This window comes from Pleurodeles waltl, chromosome 4_1, assembly GCF_031143425.1.
Source record: "Pleurodeles waltl isolate 20211129_DDA chromosome 4_1, aPleWal1.hap1.20221129, whole genome shotgun sequence".
In the NCBI taxonomy this organism is placed as follows: domain Eukaryota; kingdom Metazoa; phylum Chordata; class Amphibia; order Caudata; family Salamandridae; genus Pleurodeles; species Pleurodeles waltl.
In genome coordinates, this window is record NC_090442.1 from 377,468,263 (window position 1) to 377,486,349 (window position 18,087).

The following is an 18,087-nucleotide window of genomic DNA, read 5'->3' on the forward strand; positions in this document are numbered from 1 at the left end:
AAAGCCCAGCTCACCTGAGTTCTTGTTCAGTTCTGATGGAGGTTGAAGACAATCCGACCCCACCCTGAAACTGCTTGTTCCAGCACACTAGTTTTTAAACAGTGCACTAAGAACAGAAGCTCAAGGGAAGGGGGGAAGTGGATAAAATAAAAAAGAGAGACAACACCGTTCTTGCGTTTCCACTGTTGAAGTGCTGCACAAATCTGCGGCCCTTTCTGACTTCTGTAGAAACTGGTGCCTAATGAAACATAAACAAAGAACAGATAAGTGCAACCTATTCCTAAATGGGTTCCTGACTATCCCTTTATTTGTTAGAAATTCTCTTCTAAAAGTACCTCTTGGATCCTGGTCTCTAGTTTCCAGGTTTGGAATGTGTTACTGCTCTGGGATGTGTTTTCTATTACTGTAAAGCTTCTAAAACATTAAACAAATACCGTTATCAGAATTACCAATATCAAACATTCATCATAATATAACTAAAGCCTAAATTCCCAATAGCAGACTCACTTTTCCCATATTTCCAGAATCTTTTATAAAACAAATACTGTACTTTTACATCAAAATACAGCATGTAATTTGTGCAAGTCATTGATTTACTGTTTGCCTTGCTGTTAATGGTTTCCACTGTTCGATTCTTAAAAGTTCCATGAGAAAAAACAATGTTTGCTTCACAAAGTTCTGCAAAATATTCTTGTAACAAAGAGTTTGAATCACAATGTTCGTGGAAGGTATTTCGTTTCAAATTGTCTATACACGAATCCAGAAATTGTTGTCAAAGTTCTTTGAGGTAATAAAAGGTTTTGCACTTACTTGTTGCTGGCAAGAGATACTGATCAGTCTAACCTTGTCTTCTTTCTCTTTTGCAGGTTACTCATAGGAGAGAGGCTGAAGCAAGGAGGAACCGGAAACCGGAAGAAGGAAGAGCCAGAAGCTGCGCCCATTGAAGTCAATGAAAGTCTGTAAAGAGCAGGAGTGCCAGCGCCGAGGAATCTGTTCTCAGGTAAGCGGGAGGTAGACGAGCACAAGCACTGGGTGAGGCTCGGGGGATGCCTTTTATAGACAGGGCTGGGTGTGGTTTGAAGGGCTGGGTGTGGTCCTCACATGCTGCACATGTTCTTGGAAGGTGTGCAGAGCTGGGTGTGGTTTGAAGAGCTGGGTGTGGTCCTCACATGCTGCACATGTTCTTTGAAAGGTGTGCAGAGTTTCAGTTATTATACAAATGAGTTGGATTAACACATGGCCTAGGGAGGAGTAAAAGCAAGGCCCAATGTGTAAACAAAACAGCACATTAAACAACATACACAGAAGCCTAGGGGGGGGGGGAAGGTGAGATAACAAGAAAGGCTTTCAATAGTAAGTTTAAAAGGGAGCTATTACAGAACCCACTAGTGCAGTGAGAGGGGACATGCTCTTTGCTGTGTACAAACCCTAACACTCACGCAAGCCTCACCCACATACAGACACAGCAACATCCACTGCCTCCACTGTGTCCCCCTCCTCCTCTTCTCCGTCCTCCCTCCCAGTCTCGTCTACACACACACCTGCATGCACTACATCTACAGGCACCAGGAGTCGCAACAGAACACCCAGCACCACTTCCCGCTCACCTGCACTCACCACCTCCACTGCCATTTACACGTCCCCTGTGTCCTCTCCCAGTGTGTCTGTGACGCCCCCTCCCAAAGTACACAAATGCGGGCACCCACACACCCAACATCCATCCACCTCACGACAGCCTCCAGTACCTGCACCTGCACCCAAAACACCTAAAGTGACACCTCCTACAACCACCTCCTCTTCCTCCACTCCCAGGCCCCCCCAACTACCCATCCCAGTGTTCGTCAGAAACTGTCCCTCTGTAAAGTTGACCTTTTTGCCCCCACCCCCCCTCCAATTCATCAGTCCCGTCGTAGCGCCTCAGCCAAAAAGCCTCCAATACCAGTGGTGCCTGTTCAAGGTGTGTGGAGTGCACTGGCCACCAGGGCAGGCAGTATGACCCGGAGCCAAGGCACTGGCAGCTCACCCCCTGTAAAGGCTCTGAAATTGGAAAGTGGATGACGGGACCGTGTGAAGACTCCTGGAGGGAAAACAACTCACAGGGGTCCCAAGGGGATTGGAGAATCAGCTGTGACTCCACCAAAGGTGGGGAAGGGCCAGAGGAAGTCTGCCCAGCCTGTTGTGAGTATCACGGCGGAGAAGGGCGGCATTATTCCCGGCGGTCGAGACGCCATCGCCAGCACCGTCGTCACTGGTCCGGAGACCACCGCCAGAGTCATTGCCCAGGAGGGCCCAAGTATCGTCACTGGTCAGGAGACCACCGCCGGAGTCATTGCCCAGGAGGGCCCAAGTATCGTCACTGGTCAGGAGACCACCGCCACCGCCGGAGTCAGTGCCCAGGAGGGCCCAAGTATCGTCACTGGTCAGGAGACCACCGCCGGAGTCATTGCCCAAGAGGGCCCAAGTATCGTCACTGGTCAGGAGACCACCGCCACCGCCGGAGCCATTGCCCAGGAGGGCCCAAGTATCGTCACTGGTCAGGAGACCACCACCACCGCCACCGCCGAAGTCATTGCCCAGGAGGGCCCAAGTATCGTCACTGGTCAGGAGACCACGGCCACCGCCAGAGTCATTGCCCAGGAAGGCCCAAGTATCGTCACTGGTCAGGAGACCACCGCCACCGCCAGAGTCAGTGCCCAGGAGGGCCCAAGTATCGTCACTGGTCAGGAGACCACCGCCACCGCCGGAGTCATTGCCCAGGAGGGCCCAAGTATCATCACTGGTGAGGAGACCACCGCCACCGCCGGAGTCATTGCCCAGGAGGGCCCAAGTATCGTCACTGGTCAGGAGACCACCGCCACCGCCGGAGTCAGTGCCCAGGAGGGCCCCGGCTGCCACAGCCCAGGTGGACTATGAGGGAACGTCATGCCACACACCAATGCCCAGTCTAGGGAACGTCATGCCACGCACCAATGCCCAGTCTAGGGAATGTCATGCCACACACCAATGCCCAATCTAGGTAACGTCATGCCACACACCAATGCCCGATCCAGAACCGCCATGGCAAAGCACCGCTGAACAGTCCAGAACCGCCATGGCAAAGCACAGCTGAGCAGTCCAGAGACCGCCATGGCAAAGCACCGCTGAACAGTCCAGAACCGCCATGGCAAAGCACCGCAGAAAAGTCCAGAGACCACCATGGCAAAGCACCGCTGAACAGTCCAGAGACCGCCATGGCAAAGCACCGCTGAACAGTCCAGAACCGCCATGGCAAAGCACCGCTGAACAGTCCAGAGACCGCCATGGCAAAGCACCGCTGAACAGTCCAGAACCGCCATGGCAAAGCACCGCTGAACAGTCCAGAGACCGCCATGGCAAAGCACCGCTGAACAGGGCATGCACCGCTGAACAGGGCAAGCACCGCTGAACAGTCCAGAACCGCCATGGCAAAGCACCACTGAACAGTCCAGGGACCGCCATGGCACAGCACCGCTGAACAGGGCATGCAGCGCTGTACAGGGCAAGCACCGCTGAACAGTCCAGAACCGCCGTGGCAAAGCACAGCTGAACAGTCCAGAGACCGCCATGGCACAGCACCGCTGAACAGGGCATGCACCGGCTAAGAATGAAAAGACCGCCACATCAAGCATCGTTATCCCATGTGCAGCTGGGACAGTGACGGGACAGGAACTTTCACGGGGAGACTAATCCAGTCTGGGCACCAGTCCCCCTCCAGAGCCAGTGGCGGCTGTTATCTACTTGCGAAATTGTGGCTTTGCACTCCTCAGGATGTAACAGTGGGCAAACCCACCCACTGTAGAGACTTGAGAGACTGTGGCTTTGCACTCCCCAGGATGGAACAGTGAGCAACCCACCCACTGTAGAAACTTGAGAGACTGTGGCTTTGCACTCCCCAGGATGGAACAATGGGCAACCCACCCACTGTAGAGACTTGAGAGACAGTGGCTTTGCACTCCCCAGGATGGAACAGTGGGCAACCCACCCACTGTAGAGACTTGAGAGACTGTGGCTTTGCACTCCCCAGGATACATCAATGGGCATGGAGCCCCGTCGTGGATCTGGCTTTGCACTCATCCGGCTGAGGTGCCCCCCCTTCCCTTCCCCCTGAGGTGCCTGTAGTATTTCGATCTGATGCCCCGGCAGTGTTCTCTGCGATTGTGGACAGGTATGTACCGTGGGCCTCGCCCATGCATTTTTGGACTAGTGGTGCATGGACATTGATATGTGCATATCTGCACTACTTCTCGTAATGTATATATTTCTGGCTGATTTTATTATATATCTGTATATTTTTGACAGACATGTATATTGCTACATTACAATGTTTGAACTGATTTCGCTTTGTCTTTGCATTCTTCCGGGGGGATTGTGGGTTGTTACTGTGATTTTTGTGGATGCATTGGTGTGTATGTTGTAATATGCGAGGGTGGGGGTGGGGGTGTTTCGTGTGTGTCCCCCTAACTTTTGCCTCTCTCCTCCCCCATGTCGTAGGTGCAGTACTCACCGTTGTCTTCGGCCGCGCCGGTGTTGGTCTTCGTAGATGAGTAGGAATACAAGGGCCGGTAGAATGTGTAATTCGGGCTCCATGGAGTCCTCTTTCCTCGTGGGAAGTGTTCAGATGAGCGTTTTCCCATTGCAAAAGCTGTTTCCACTGTGTTTTTATCCACGGTGAATCCGCCCCGGAAAAGGTGGCGGATTGCCCTGTTGTAATACTGTGGGCGGTACATTGTCTTCCGCCTGTCTGTTGGCAGTGACCGCCGCGCTGCTTGTTTGTACCGCCGTGGCGGGCGGTGTGTTAAAGTGGCTGTCTTTGTTGGCGATTTCCGCCAGGGTCATAATTCCCTTTTTTTGTCCACCGGCCTGTTTGCGGTATTGCCGCACCTTTAACACCGTCTGCCAGGGTTGTAATGACCACCTATGTGTTTCTGAAACAATAGTGTTTCAGTCTGCTCAGCTTGTCAAAGCTAACATTAAAGGTTGGATTGGAAGGCCACAAACTCAGTACCCTAATCTCATGTGTGTGGGGGGGAACTATGTTATCACAGCAGATCACTATTTGAGAAACAGAAACCACATAAGGGAAACCTGCTCTCATCCCAACACACCCTTGATCATTCAGCATGAAGCAAGTTCCATTCGATAGTAACTGAAACACTGGGTGAACAAAGGATGTAGGAACTTTCTTCAAGTAACTTGCCAGATTTGCCACAGATGCGATATATACTCCATACAATGTCACCTGTTTACAAATCATTGAGTGGCTTACAGAAGTTTCACAATCACTTCCACTGAGAAAGACTTCCTTTTCCCCTCTCATATATTTGTAATTGAAAGGTAATTTCCACACCTTGTATATATTACTCTCCCCTAAAGTCTCAAATCTGCCTGCTGGAAAATTCTTCAAACAGGATGTAAACTGAGACGTGGAAATTGGCAGATAGATCATTCTGTGTAATAGCTATATTGCTGATAGTGTTTCAGCCACTGTGAAAGGCAACTTTTCTAACTTTTCTTTGCTAAGCACTGTGTATGTTTCATCCTTCTTTGCCAACATCTGTTGTTTGCGTGTTAGACTAAAAGACAAGAACAACTCTTGTGAGTTCACATGCTTCAAAGGCATGTGGTTCGATTTAAGATGTCCAACTCAACTGCATTATAGATTTAAGTTGATTCTGTCTAGGCTGTAAAAAAGACATGTTGTCTTGTATGATGTCAATTGCAGAAGACACAATGTAATTAAGCGTGTAAATACAATTGGACAGTGTATTTATTCCATTATCAACAACAGCCAGTGCTTTCTCTAAATTAGCTGCTTTATTTGCATTAAACGAGCAGCAGCTTCCGTTTCAGAAAGCTTCCAAAACTGATTGTAAATGATATACAAGAATCTTCCGGAGTGTGGTGATCTTAGTTTTGCAAATCCATGTCAGCAGAGAGGAGAGAGAGGTGCTCTTTACAGCTATCAAAGTGGAATGCTGTGACCATTACTGGAATAGCTTCCCTTCGCTGTAAGTAGTGACAGCCCCAGAGTGTTGTGTCTTGATATAATGAGGGTCCAGTCTACTTGCTTTACAACCGTGCGAGGAGCTTGGAAAACGTGCATGACAACCATTGTGCCCACTGACCATTATAACGACCCATTGGAACCTGAAAGTGTTGAATTTAAAGTACCATTGTTAACCTTACCATTGAGCTGAGCTGTGAAATTTACCAAGCTTTTCCAACAATCAAATCGTGCAATTGACGGGATACTGGAGACATTCATTTCTTTAATTTTTGCTAGACCTAGGCAAGTAGTCAACTGGACTGTGCCATTCGAAAAATAATCTGCAAGGAAATCAGACATGCTTTAAATAAGGCATCTGTGACCCACACTTGCCAATAGTTTGTTCCCCAAACTGATTTTAACTTGTTTCATGCGAAGGAGCTGTCCTCCTCCCTGGCTCTCGTATGCACAGTACGACTCCAAGCCGTCCTCGGGAGAGGTATCATTGGAATCTCCCCTTTCCAATGGCACTTTTTCCTACTGGATCCCTGCTTGGGGTTTACCGCAGGAGGGTGATCCCTAAGCAGGAATCTAACAATAGACACCAGGGAGGGGCTAGCGGCCCCTTGGGCAATGGTTTTTGCCCCCCCCTGGGAATTTCTTTTTCAAATTTAGGGCCTGATTACAACTTTGGAGGAGGTGTTAATCCGTCCCAAATGTGACGGATATACCACCAGCCGTATAACGAGTTCCATAGGATAAAGGTGGTCATTACAACCCTGGCGGATGGTGTTAAAGCGGCGGTAAAACCGCCAACAGGCCGGCGGTAAAAAAATGGGAATTATGACTGTGGCGGAAACCGCCAACAAAGACAGCCACTTTAACACTCCGACCGCCACGGCGGTACAGACAAACAGCGCGGCGGTCACCGCCAACAGACAGGTGGGAGACAATGTACCGCCCACAGTATCACAACCTACCAATCCGCCACCTTTTCCGGGGCGGATTCACCGCGGATAAAAACACGGCGGAAACAGCCACTTCAAAGGGAAAACGCTCACCTCTACACACTCCACGAGTAACGACGACACCATGGAGCCGGAACTCCATATTCTTCCTGCACTAGTCTTCCTGCTCCTATACGAGGATCATCAACGCCGGCGGCGAAGACAACGGTGAGTACTGCACCTACGACATAGGGGAGGGGGAGGCAAAATACAGGGACACACACATGCAACCCCCCCACCCCCACCCCGACCCTCACCCACTACAACACACACACCAATGCATATCCAAACATTACAGTAACAACCCCCAACCCCCCCGGAAGAATGCAAAGACAAAAGGAAATGAGTGGAACCATTGTAATATGTCAAAATACACTAACCAAATATATATATATATACACATCAAACAAAATATACACCACGATTAGTAGTGCAGGTAATGCACCATTCATTGTCCGTGGACCACTGGGCCCAAAATGCATGGGCGAGGCCCACACAAGATACCTGATCAAAACGTAGAGAACACTGATGGGGCATCAGATAGAAATACAACAGGCACCTCAGGGGGAAGGGAAGGGGAGGCACCTCAGCCGGATGAGTGCAGCACGCCAGATCCACAAGGGGGCTCCATGCCCATTGATGTATCCTGGGGAGCGCAAAGCCACAGTCTCTCAAGTCTCTACAGTGGGTGGGTTGCCCACTGTATCATCCTGGGGAGTGCAAAGCCACAGTCTCTCAAGTCTCTCCAGTGGGTGGTTTGCCCACTGTACCATCCTGGGGAGTGCAAAGCCACAGTCTCTCAAGTCTCTCCAGTGGGTGGTTTGCCCACTGTACCATCCTGGGGAGTGCAAAGCCACAGTCTCTCAAGTCTCTCCAGTGGGTGGTTTGCCCACTGTACCATCCTGGGGAGTGCAAAGCCACAGTCTCTCAAGTGGATAACAGTCTCCACAGGTTCTGGAGGGGGACTGGTGCCCAGAGTGCTTCATCCTGTGAAGGACAGAGGTAGTGGATGCATGTCTGCACTGGTTCTGGAGGGGGACTGGTGCCCAGAGTGCTTCATCCTGTTAAGGACAGACGGAGTGGATGCATGTCTCCACTTGTTCTGGAGGGGGACTGGTGCCCAGAGTGCTTCATCCTGTTAAGGACAGACGGAGTGGATGCATGTCTCCACTTGTTCTGGAGGGGGACTGGTGCCCAGAGTGCATCACTTACCCCGTGACGGTCCCAGTTGCATCACTGCCCCTGCCGCTCATGGGCTAGCGGGGCTTGAGTTGGCGGTCTTTGCCCTGTTCAGCGGTGCTTGCCCTGTTCAGCGGTGCTTGCCATGGCGGTCTTTGCCCTGTTCAGCGGTGCTTGAGTTTGCAGTTTCTGACCTGTTCAGCGGTGCTTGCCCTGTTCAGCGGTGCTTGCCATGGCGGTCTTTGCCCTGTTCAGGGGTGCTTGAGTTTGCAGTTTCTGCCCTGTTCAGCGGAGCTTGCCATGGCGGTCCTTCATTGCCCAGCTGGGCTTGGGCTGGCGGTCCTTCATTGGACAGCTGGGCTGTGGCTGCCGGGGCCCTCCTGGGCAGCTGGGCTGTGGCTGGCGGGGCCCTCCCGCCGGGCACTGTCCAACTTCTGGTGCTTCACAGGGGGGGGAATGGCTGTGCTGTGGTTCCGGGCCACACTGGCTGGCCTGGTGCCCGGTGCACTCCACATACCTGTAACAACAGGCACCACTGGTCACAGAGATTTTTTGGCTGAGGTGCTAGTACGGGACCTATGAGTTGGAGGGGGGGGGGGGGGGGAAAGAGGTCAAGCTTGGTCAGGAAAAGTTTCTTAGGAACACTGGGACCAGTAGCTGGAGGGGGTTTGGGAGTGGAGGAAGAGGTAGTGGTTGTAGGAGGTGTGCGTTTGGTGACTTTGGGTGAAGGTGCATGCGCGGGAGGCTGTCGTGAGGTGGATGGCTGTTGGGTGGGTGTGTGCCTGCGTTTGTGTATCTTGGGAGGGAGCGTCACAGACACACTGGGAGAGGACACAGGGGACGTGTAAATGGGAGTGGGGTGGTGACTGCACGTGAGCGGGGTGTGATGGTGGGTGTGCTGGTGATGGGTCAACTCCAGAGGCACCGTGTGTGGCTATTAGGGGACTCTGGTTACCCCAACCTGTCATGGCTACTGACCCCAGTGAGGAATCCCAGGACCAGGGCAGAGGAACTCTACAATGAGGCCCATGGGCGGAGTAGGAGGGTGATCGAACGCACCTTCGGCCTCCTGAAGGCCAGGTTCAGGTGCCTCCATATGACAGGTGGTTCCCTATTCTACTCACAAGGAAGGTGTGCCAGATCATCGTGGCCTGCTGTATGCTGCACAATTTGGCTTTGCGACGACAGGTGCCTTTTCTGCAGGAGGATGGTCCAGATGACGGTGTTGTGGCAGCTGTGGAGCCTGTGGACAGTGATGAGGAGGAAGCAGAGAAAGAAGACATTGACAACAGGGACTCAGTTATCCAGCAATATTTCCAGTGACACACAGGTGAGAACACATTCCTGCCTACTACAAGTACTTTCACACTTCTACCTCTATCCTGTCTGTCGATTTCAACCAGTATATGGTAACTGAGTTGTACATTTCCATTACGGTTTCACAGGTGTGGTTTCCAAAGTGTGTTATCTGCTTAGATTCCTCATGGACTTGAGATGTGTGACATAGGTATGTTGACATTACATTTGAGAACGCATTTTGTCACTGTCATTGCTAATACACATTTTCAAAATCACAGACTGACTCCAGATTGTTTTGTGCTTCAAGGGTGTTTATTGCAGTGCTCAATATTGGAGGGGGGTTGTAAAATGGTGAGGGGTGATGGTGGAGGAATGTCCATGGCAGAGTCCAGTCTATTAGTCTCACAGGTGCATTGCCCATATGGGCATAGGAAGTGGAGCTGGGGCAGTTCCAATATGGACAGGGTTACAAAGTGGGACAGTAGGATGACAATCACGGTGGTCTCATTTCTTGGCGGGGGTCTTGGCATCATGCTCTGTCTTGTTCCTGGATCTCAGGGACTGTTTGCGGGGTGGTTCTCCGTCTGCAGTGGGTGGGGTGCTGGTGTGGTGGTCCTGTGGCGGTGCCTCCTGCCCACTAGCGCCGGCGGAGGTGGTGGGCAGTTCTTCGTCCATGCTAGTGTAAGGGGCCCCTTGGAGTGCCACAGTGTCCCTCCTGGTGTTAAGTATCTCCTTCAGCACCCCTATGATGGTGCCCAGGGCGGTGCTGATGGTTCTGAGTTCCTCCCTGAACCCCAAATACTGTTCCTCCTGCAGCTGCTGGGTCTCCTGAAACTTGGCCAGTACCGTTGCCATCGTCTCCTGGGAGTGGTGGTATGCTCCCATGATGGAGGAGAGGGCCTCGTGGAGAGTGGGTTCCCTAGGCCTGTCCACCCCCTGTCGCACAGCAGCCCTCCCAGTTCCCCTGTGTTCCTGGGCCTCCGTCCCCTGGACCGTGTGACCACTACCACTGCCCCCAGGTCCCTGTTTTTGTTGGGGTGGTGGGTTATCCTGGGTTCCCTGTAGTGGTGGACACACAGCTGATTGACGTGTCCTGGGTACGGAGGTTTGGGCCCGCTGGGTGGGTACTGTGCTGGTGTTACCAGAGGGTGAAAGGTCTGTGGGGGCCTGTCACTGGGTTTGGGGAACCGACTGTCCCGAGGCTCACGATAGTCCGGGCTGGTCATCTGGATCCAGTTGGACAGAGCTGCTGTCATCACTGTGGGCCTCTTCTGTGGGTGGGGTGGAGATGTCTGGACCCTCCTGTCTGGTGACGTTGGGTAGTGGTCCTGCAGGGGTGTAAAAGCATGATTATTGCATCTGTGTGTGCCATGGTGTGCAATGGGTGGGTGACCGTGTACCCCAGTGCTAGCACTCCTGTGTGGGGGCTTGTGTGATGATGGTTGAGGGGGGTGTTATGGGTATGTGCAGTGGGCATGCTTTAGTGATGGGTGTCCATGCTTTGTGGTGTCATGCAGGGCTTGGTGTTGGGATGGGTGGTTGTGTTATTAGTACATATGTGAGGAGTTGGAGTGATAGGGGAGGGGGCGAGGGTGGGGATCTGTGATAGCATGCAGGTAGGGTGGGGGATATGATAGTTAAGATTTGACTTACCAGAGTCCATTCCTCCACCGACTCCTGCAAGGCCCTCAGGATGCAGAATAGTCAAGACCTGCTCATCCCATGTTGTTAGTTTTGGGGGAGGAGGTGGAGGCCGCCGCCAGTCCGCTGTACCGCGATGTTGTGTCTGGAGACCACGGAACGCATCTTCCCCGTAGGTCGTTCCACCTCTTCCTGATGTCATCCCTATTTCTTGGATGCTGTCCCACTGCGTTGACCCTCTCGACTATTCTTCGCCATAGCTCCATCTTCCTAGTTATGGAGGTGTGCTGCACCTGTGATCCAAATAGCTGTGGCTCTACCCGGACGATTTCCTCCACCATGACCCTGAGCTCCTCCTCCGAGAACCTAGGGTGTCTTTGCCGTGCCATGGGGTGGTGTAGGTGATGTGTGGGGTGGTGTATGTGGTGATAAGTGTGGTGATATGTAGTGGTGTGTGGTGTTTTGTGCGTGGAAGTAGTGTGGGTGATGGTGTTGAGTGCCTGTGGCTGCTAGTTTGTGGATGGTGGTGTCTCTCTTTGGCCTTCTTTTGGTATTTTTGGTTGTAGGGGTTTGTGGGTGATGTGGGTGTGTGTTTTATATAGTATTGAGTGTGTGGGAGTGGTGTGTGTATGTGTATCAGGTGTGTGTCTTTCGAATTGTCCAATGTGGTGGTGTTTTGGAGATGTGTGCGTATTTTGAGCGCGGCGTTGTGTACCGCCAATCGAATACCGCGGTTGAAAGACCGCCACGTGGATTCGTGGGTCGTGATAGCATGGGCGTATTTCTGTTGGCGTGACGGTGGAGGTTTTGTTTTCGCCAGTTTATCACTGACCTTTGGTGTGGCGGACTTGTGTGGGTGTCTGAATTTTGTCGGATTTCGGGATGTGGGTCATAATAGCTGTGGCGGAATTTCGAGGCCACGGCGGTGTGTTGGCGGTCTTCTGCACGGCGGTAAGCGGCTTTTACCGCCAATGTTGTAATGACCCCCATAATGGACTCATAATACGGCTGGTGGTATATCCATCACTTTACCGTCACTTTTGGGATGGATTAACACCTCCTCCGAAGTTGTAATCAGGCCCTTAGTCTTTCTGCCCACCCTTTAGGTAGATGGGGGCAATAGCCGACTTGACGCCAAGGTGTAATTTCTTTAAAAAACAAAAAGAGGGATAGGGACTGCCTAACATGGGAATGGCCAATCCCACCACCACATATACATGGGTACCCAGTCTTTCTGCCCCCCCGGGGGGCTGATGGGGGTAATTACAACCGATCCATCCCATTGGAGGCAGACGGCCCACTACACTAGGGAATTTAAAAGAAATAGAGGGCATGTGGGGCTGCCCACAAACATGGGCATGGTTCTACCCCCACCCCACTGAAGTGGGCAACAGTCTTTTTATTCCCCGACTAAACCATCTCATCCCAATGGTAAGCAAGAGGACATTTGACTCTTTTGGGTGTTGATTTAACATATGGGCCAGATATCATCCCACTTGCAATGGTGAACCGCTGCATGTTTTGGAGTCTGCCAAATAGGAGTCTCCATGGATTATCCTTGGTTTGATTAGTTCCTGTTGCAACACTAGGCCCAGCCACACAAGTGGGCAGCATTTTTATTGGCACAGGTGGGACAATGCTAGGTGGTAGGAATTCTGTGGATTCCTGCAGATTCCAGAAGTTTCCATCACAGAAATGTAAAGATGATGCGTGATTTCAGGCAAGGTTTGAGGCTTGCAGTGCATTGTAGGTAAAAAATACGTAATGGAATCCATGCAAGTCATGCCATTCTAAATTCCCTTTAGTGTCTAGTATTAAAAAATATACAGGTTAGCTATGTTTCCTTTAATGCCAGCTGAGCTAGGATCCAAAATTTAGAACTACTCACGTTGTTAAAAAGGGTCAGATATTGGTGGGAAAATGTGCTGCGTCCACATTGTGTTTTTGGCCATTTTCTGTTGTGAGAACTAGGTCTACACACACAAGTGAGGTACCATTTTTTATCAGAAGACTTAGTGGAATTCCGGGTGGAAGGAAGTTCATGGCTCCCCACAGATTCCAGAACATTTCGTCACAGAAATGTGAGGAAAATGTGTTTTTTTAGTCAAAGTGAAGTTTCAAAGGGATTCTTGGTTAAAAAAAATTGGTGAGAGCCACGCAAGTCAGCCCATCGTGGATACCCTTAGGTGTCTAGTTTTCAAAAATTGTACAGGTTGGCTAGGTTTCCCTAGGTGTAGTTTGACCTAGGGTCCAAAACATACAGCTTTCCATATTGGAAAAAGATGGCAGCTTTTGGTGGAAAAATGTGCTGCGTCTATGTCGCGTTTTGGGTCATTTCCAGTCGCGGGCACTAGGTATACCAACACAAATGAGGTACCATTTTTGTCAGAAGGTTCGGGGGAATGGCGGGTGGCAGGAAGTTTTGGCTCCCAGCAGATTCAAACAAGTGAGGTATCATTTTTTATCAGGAAACTTGGTGGAATTCCGGGTGGAAGGAAGTTCGTGGCTCCCCGCAGATTCCAGAGCTTCCCATCACAGTAGTGTGAGGAAAATTTGTTTTTAGTCAAAGTTTGCAAGGAATTCTGGGTAAACAAGTGGTGAGAGCAATGTAAGTCAACCCATCCTGGATACCCTTGAGTGTCCAGTTTAAAAAAATGTACAGGTTAGCTAGCTTTCTCTGGGTGCCGGCTGAGCTAGGGTCCAATATCTAGAGCTCCCCATTTTGGGAAGAGGGTTAGTATTCGGTGGAAAAATGTGATGCATCCATGTTGTGTTTTGAGCCATTTCCTGTCATGGACATTAGGCCTACCCACATAAGGGAAGAACCATTTTTACTGGGAGACTTGTAGGAGCATAGAACAGTAGAACATTTGTTATTTTCAATTGTATTTCTCTGCCTTTGTGCTTTTCAAATGTAAGCCAGTGTTTAAGTAAGATGATATTTTGAAAAATACCCAATCATGTGCTAGTGCGGGTACCCACAAATTCAGAGATGTGGAAATAACCACTGCTCCTAAACTCTATATCTTATGCCCATTTTAGAAATACACAAGTTTCCTTAATACCCATTTTTCACTCTCGCTATAAGAACTGGTCTATATTTTGTACTCAATGAAAAAGCATTGTGCAGTGCAGCTCAGTTGTTTGCTCGGGGTACCTTGGGTTCTTGGAGAACCTACAAACCCTATATATCCCCGCAACCAGAAAGATCTAGCAGACATAATGGTATATCGCTTTTGTCAATCGGCCATAGTGAGAAAAAGTTACAGCTGAAAATGCTGGTGCAAATTACCATTTTGTTCTATTCATTTTCAATCATTCTTGATTTCAACAGTTATTTTCCTTGCAAAAACATTGAGGAATGCACACATATAACCCCTTGCTAAATTTGGAATGTTATCTACTTTTCTGAAGTGTATAGCTTTTCTGTGTCACCCATGGGTTTCACACTGGTTTCCACCACAAACTGGAAGTAGGTTGAGAGCTCAAAAAACAGGGAAAATAGGCTACCTTTTAAAAAAAATGCCAAAGCTGTTGTACAGAATTAGTTTTTTTGATTCAGCTCTGCTTAGTTCCTGAAAGCTGTGACTATAGCGACTTTAGCAGAGCAAATTGTTTATGGTTGCCCTTTTTAGGGAAAAAATATACACTTTTATCTGTAGCACTTTTACCCTATTTTAAAAAAAAAACTAAATTGTTCTATATTTTCCCTATTTTCTCTGTCTAGTCTCCTCCATGGGAATCCACAAATCCTAGACACCTTTAGAATCCCCAGGATGTCGGTAAAAAGGACACCAACTTGGCATAGGTAGCTTATGTGGACAAAGAATTATGGAGGACACAAACTACCCCAAATAGCCAAAAAAGTGTTTGCACAGGGAGTTGGGAGGGCTAGTAGCAAAATAGTTGAATCAACTGTTTATTTCTAATATTCATAGCCTTTAATTGCTAGTTGGGAAACAAATGAATTTGACTACATTAATTTAGTAGCATCAGCATATTTGTCATGCTTTTTGTTGATGGTAATTTAAAATAATAGGATACTGGATCTGAAGTATGATGCCTAGAAAATATGTGAATTTGTCTAAGTATGTTTTAGAACTCCCTACTGGTGGAGTCAGGCAATGTTCCCAGTATGTGTAGTTGAGAATTGCTTGTGGAGTACTAGCCTTGTGTAGGTAATGGTGTGCATAATGATGGCAACAAAACATTTCACTGTTATTGGCTGAGTTCATGTACATATCTTCACTTTCAAATACAGTATAATATTCAAGCTCAGAAAGCATTAAAGAAACCAATAATCACATACAACACATGGTGTGAACACATCGTCCATCACAACCTTAAAAACATATGGAATTTGAATAGTCTCTATAGGACCAAAATATCATATGGAACTGTAGGAAATTCCTCCTTTTTGTCCTGGTCACCCCAAACGTTTTGGACAGGTACTGGTGGTTACTGACTCTTGTCTGTGCCCAGGGTACTGCTTACTAGTCCCAGGGCCAATGCTCTGTGTAAAGTTGATTTGCAAATTAAGCTAATTATAATTGGCAACATTAACCTACCTATAAGTCCCTAGAATATGGTAGGGCATGGAGGTTTAGGGATCCCATCATAGGTAGTGCCCCCATAGGTGCACTGGTAAGGGGCCCAATGTCATTTTAAAGGCAGGCCTGCCTTGCTGGCTGCTTTTAAATTAAAGTCACATGCAAATTCAACTTTGGAATTAAAAGTAGTTCCAAAGTTTTAAACTCAATCAATCAAGAAATTTTTATAGCGCGCTACTCACCCGGAGGGTCTCAAGGCGCTGGGGGAGGAGGGACCGCTACTGCTCGAACAGCCAGGTCTTGAGTTGCTTCCTGAAGGAGAGGTGGTCTTGGGTCAGGCGGAGGTGGATGGGGAGGGAGTTCCAAGTCTTGGCTGCCAGGTAGGAAAAGGATCTTCCTCCCATGGTGGCTTTTCTAATGCGTGGCACGGCGGCGAGGGCGTGGCTGGTCGATCGTAGCTGGCGGGTGGGAGTGTAGAAGGTCAGGCGGTTGTTGAGGTACCTGGGGCCCAGGTCGTGGAGGGCCTTGTGTGCGTGGGTGAGGAGACGGAACGTGATTCTCTTACTGACGGGGAGCCAGTGCAAGTCTCTCAGGTGTCCGGAGATGTGGCTGTGACGGGGGATGTCAAGGATGAGGTCACCGCCAACAGACAGGTGGGAGACAATGTACCGCCCACAGTATCACAACCTACCAATCCGCCACCTTTTCCGGGGCGGATTCACCGCGGATAAAAACACGGCGGAAACAGCCACTTCAAAGGGAAAACACTCACCTCTACACACTCCACGAGTAACGACGACACCATGGAGCCGGAACTCCATATTCTTCCTGCACTAGTCTTCCTGCTCCTATACGAGGATCATCAACGCCGGCGGCGAAGACAACGGTGAGTACTGCACCTACGACATAGGGGAGGGGGAGGCAAAATACAGGGACACACACATGCAACCCCCCCACCCCCACCCCGACCCTCACCCACTACAACACACACCAATGCATATCCAAACATTACAGTAACAACCCCCAACCCCCCCGGAAGAATGCAAAGACAAAAGGAAATGAGTGGAACCATTGTAATATGTCAAAATACACTAACCAAATATATATATATATACACATCAAACAAAATATACACCACGATTAGTAGTGCAGGTAATGCACCATTCATTGTCCGTGGACCACTGGGCCCAAAATGCATGGGCGAGGCCCACACAAGATACCTGATCAAAACGGAGAGAACACTGCTGGGGCATCAGATAGAAATACAACAGGCACCTCAGGGGGAAGGGAAGGGGAGGCACCTCAGCCGGATGAGTGCAGCACGCCAGATCCACAAGGGGGCTCCATGCCCATTGATGTATCCTGGGGAGCGCAAAGCCACAGTCTCTCAAGTCTCTACAGTGGGTGGGTTGCCCACTGTATCATCCTGGGGAGTGCAAAGCCACAGTCTCTCAAGTCTCTCCAGTGGGTGGTTTGCCCACTGTACCATCCTGGGGAGTGCAAAGCCACAGTCTCTCAAGTCTCTCCAGTGGGTGGTTTGCCCACTGTACCATCCTGGGGAGTGCAAAGCCACAGTCTCTCAAGTCTCTCCAGTGGGTGGTTTGCCCACTGTACCATCCTGGGGAGTGCAAAGCCACAGTCTCTCAAGTGGATAACAGTCTCCACAGGTTCTGGAGGGGGACTGGTGCCCAGAGTGCTTCATCCTGTGAAGGACAGAGGTAGTGGATGCATGTCTGCACTGGTTCTGGAGGGGGACTGGTGCCCAGAGTGCTTCATCCTGTTAAGGACAGACGGAGTGGATGCATGTCTCCACTTGTTCTGGAGGGGGACTGGTGCCCAGAGTGCTTCATCCTGTTAAGGACAGACGGAGTGGATGCATGTCTCCAGTTGTTCTGGAGGGGGACTGGTGCCCAGAGTGCATCACTTACCCCGTGACGGTCCCAGTTGCATCACTGCCCCTGCCGCTCATGGGCTAGCGGGGCTTGAGTTGGCGGTCTTTGCCCTGTTCAGCGGTGCTTGCCCTGTTCAGCGGTGCTTGCCATGGCGGTCTTTGCCCTGTTCAGCGGTGCTTGAGTTTGCAGTTTCTGACCTGTTCAGCGGTGCTTGCCCTGTTCAGCGGTGCTTGCCATGGCGGTCTTTGCCCTGTTCAGGGGTGCTTGAGTTTGCAGTTTCTGCCCTGTTCAGCGGAGCTTGCCATGGCGGTCCTTCATTGCCCAGCTGGGCTTGGGCTGGCGGTCCTTCATTGGACAGCTGGGCTGTGGCTGCCGGGGCCCTCCTGGGCAGCTGGGCTGTGGCTGGCGGGGCCCTCCCGCCGGGCACTGTCCAACTTCTGGTGCTTCACAGGGGGGGGAATGGCTGTGCTGTGGTTCCGCGCCACACTGGCTGGCCTGGTGCCCGGTGCACTCCA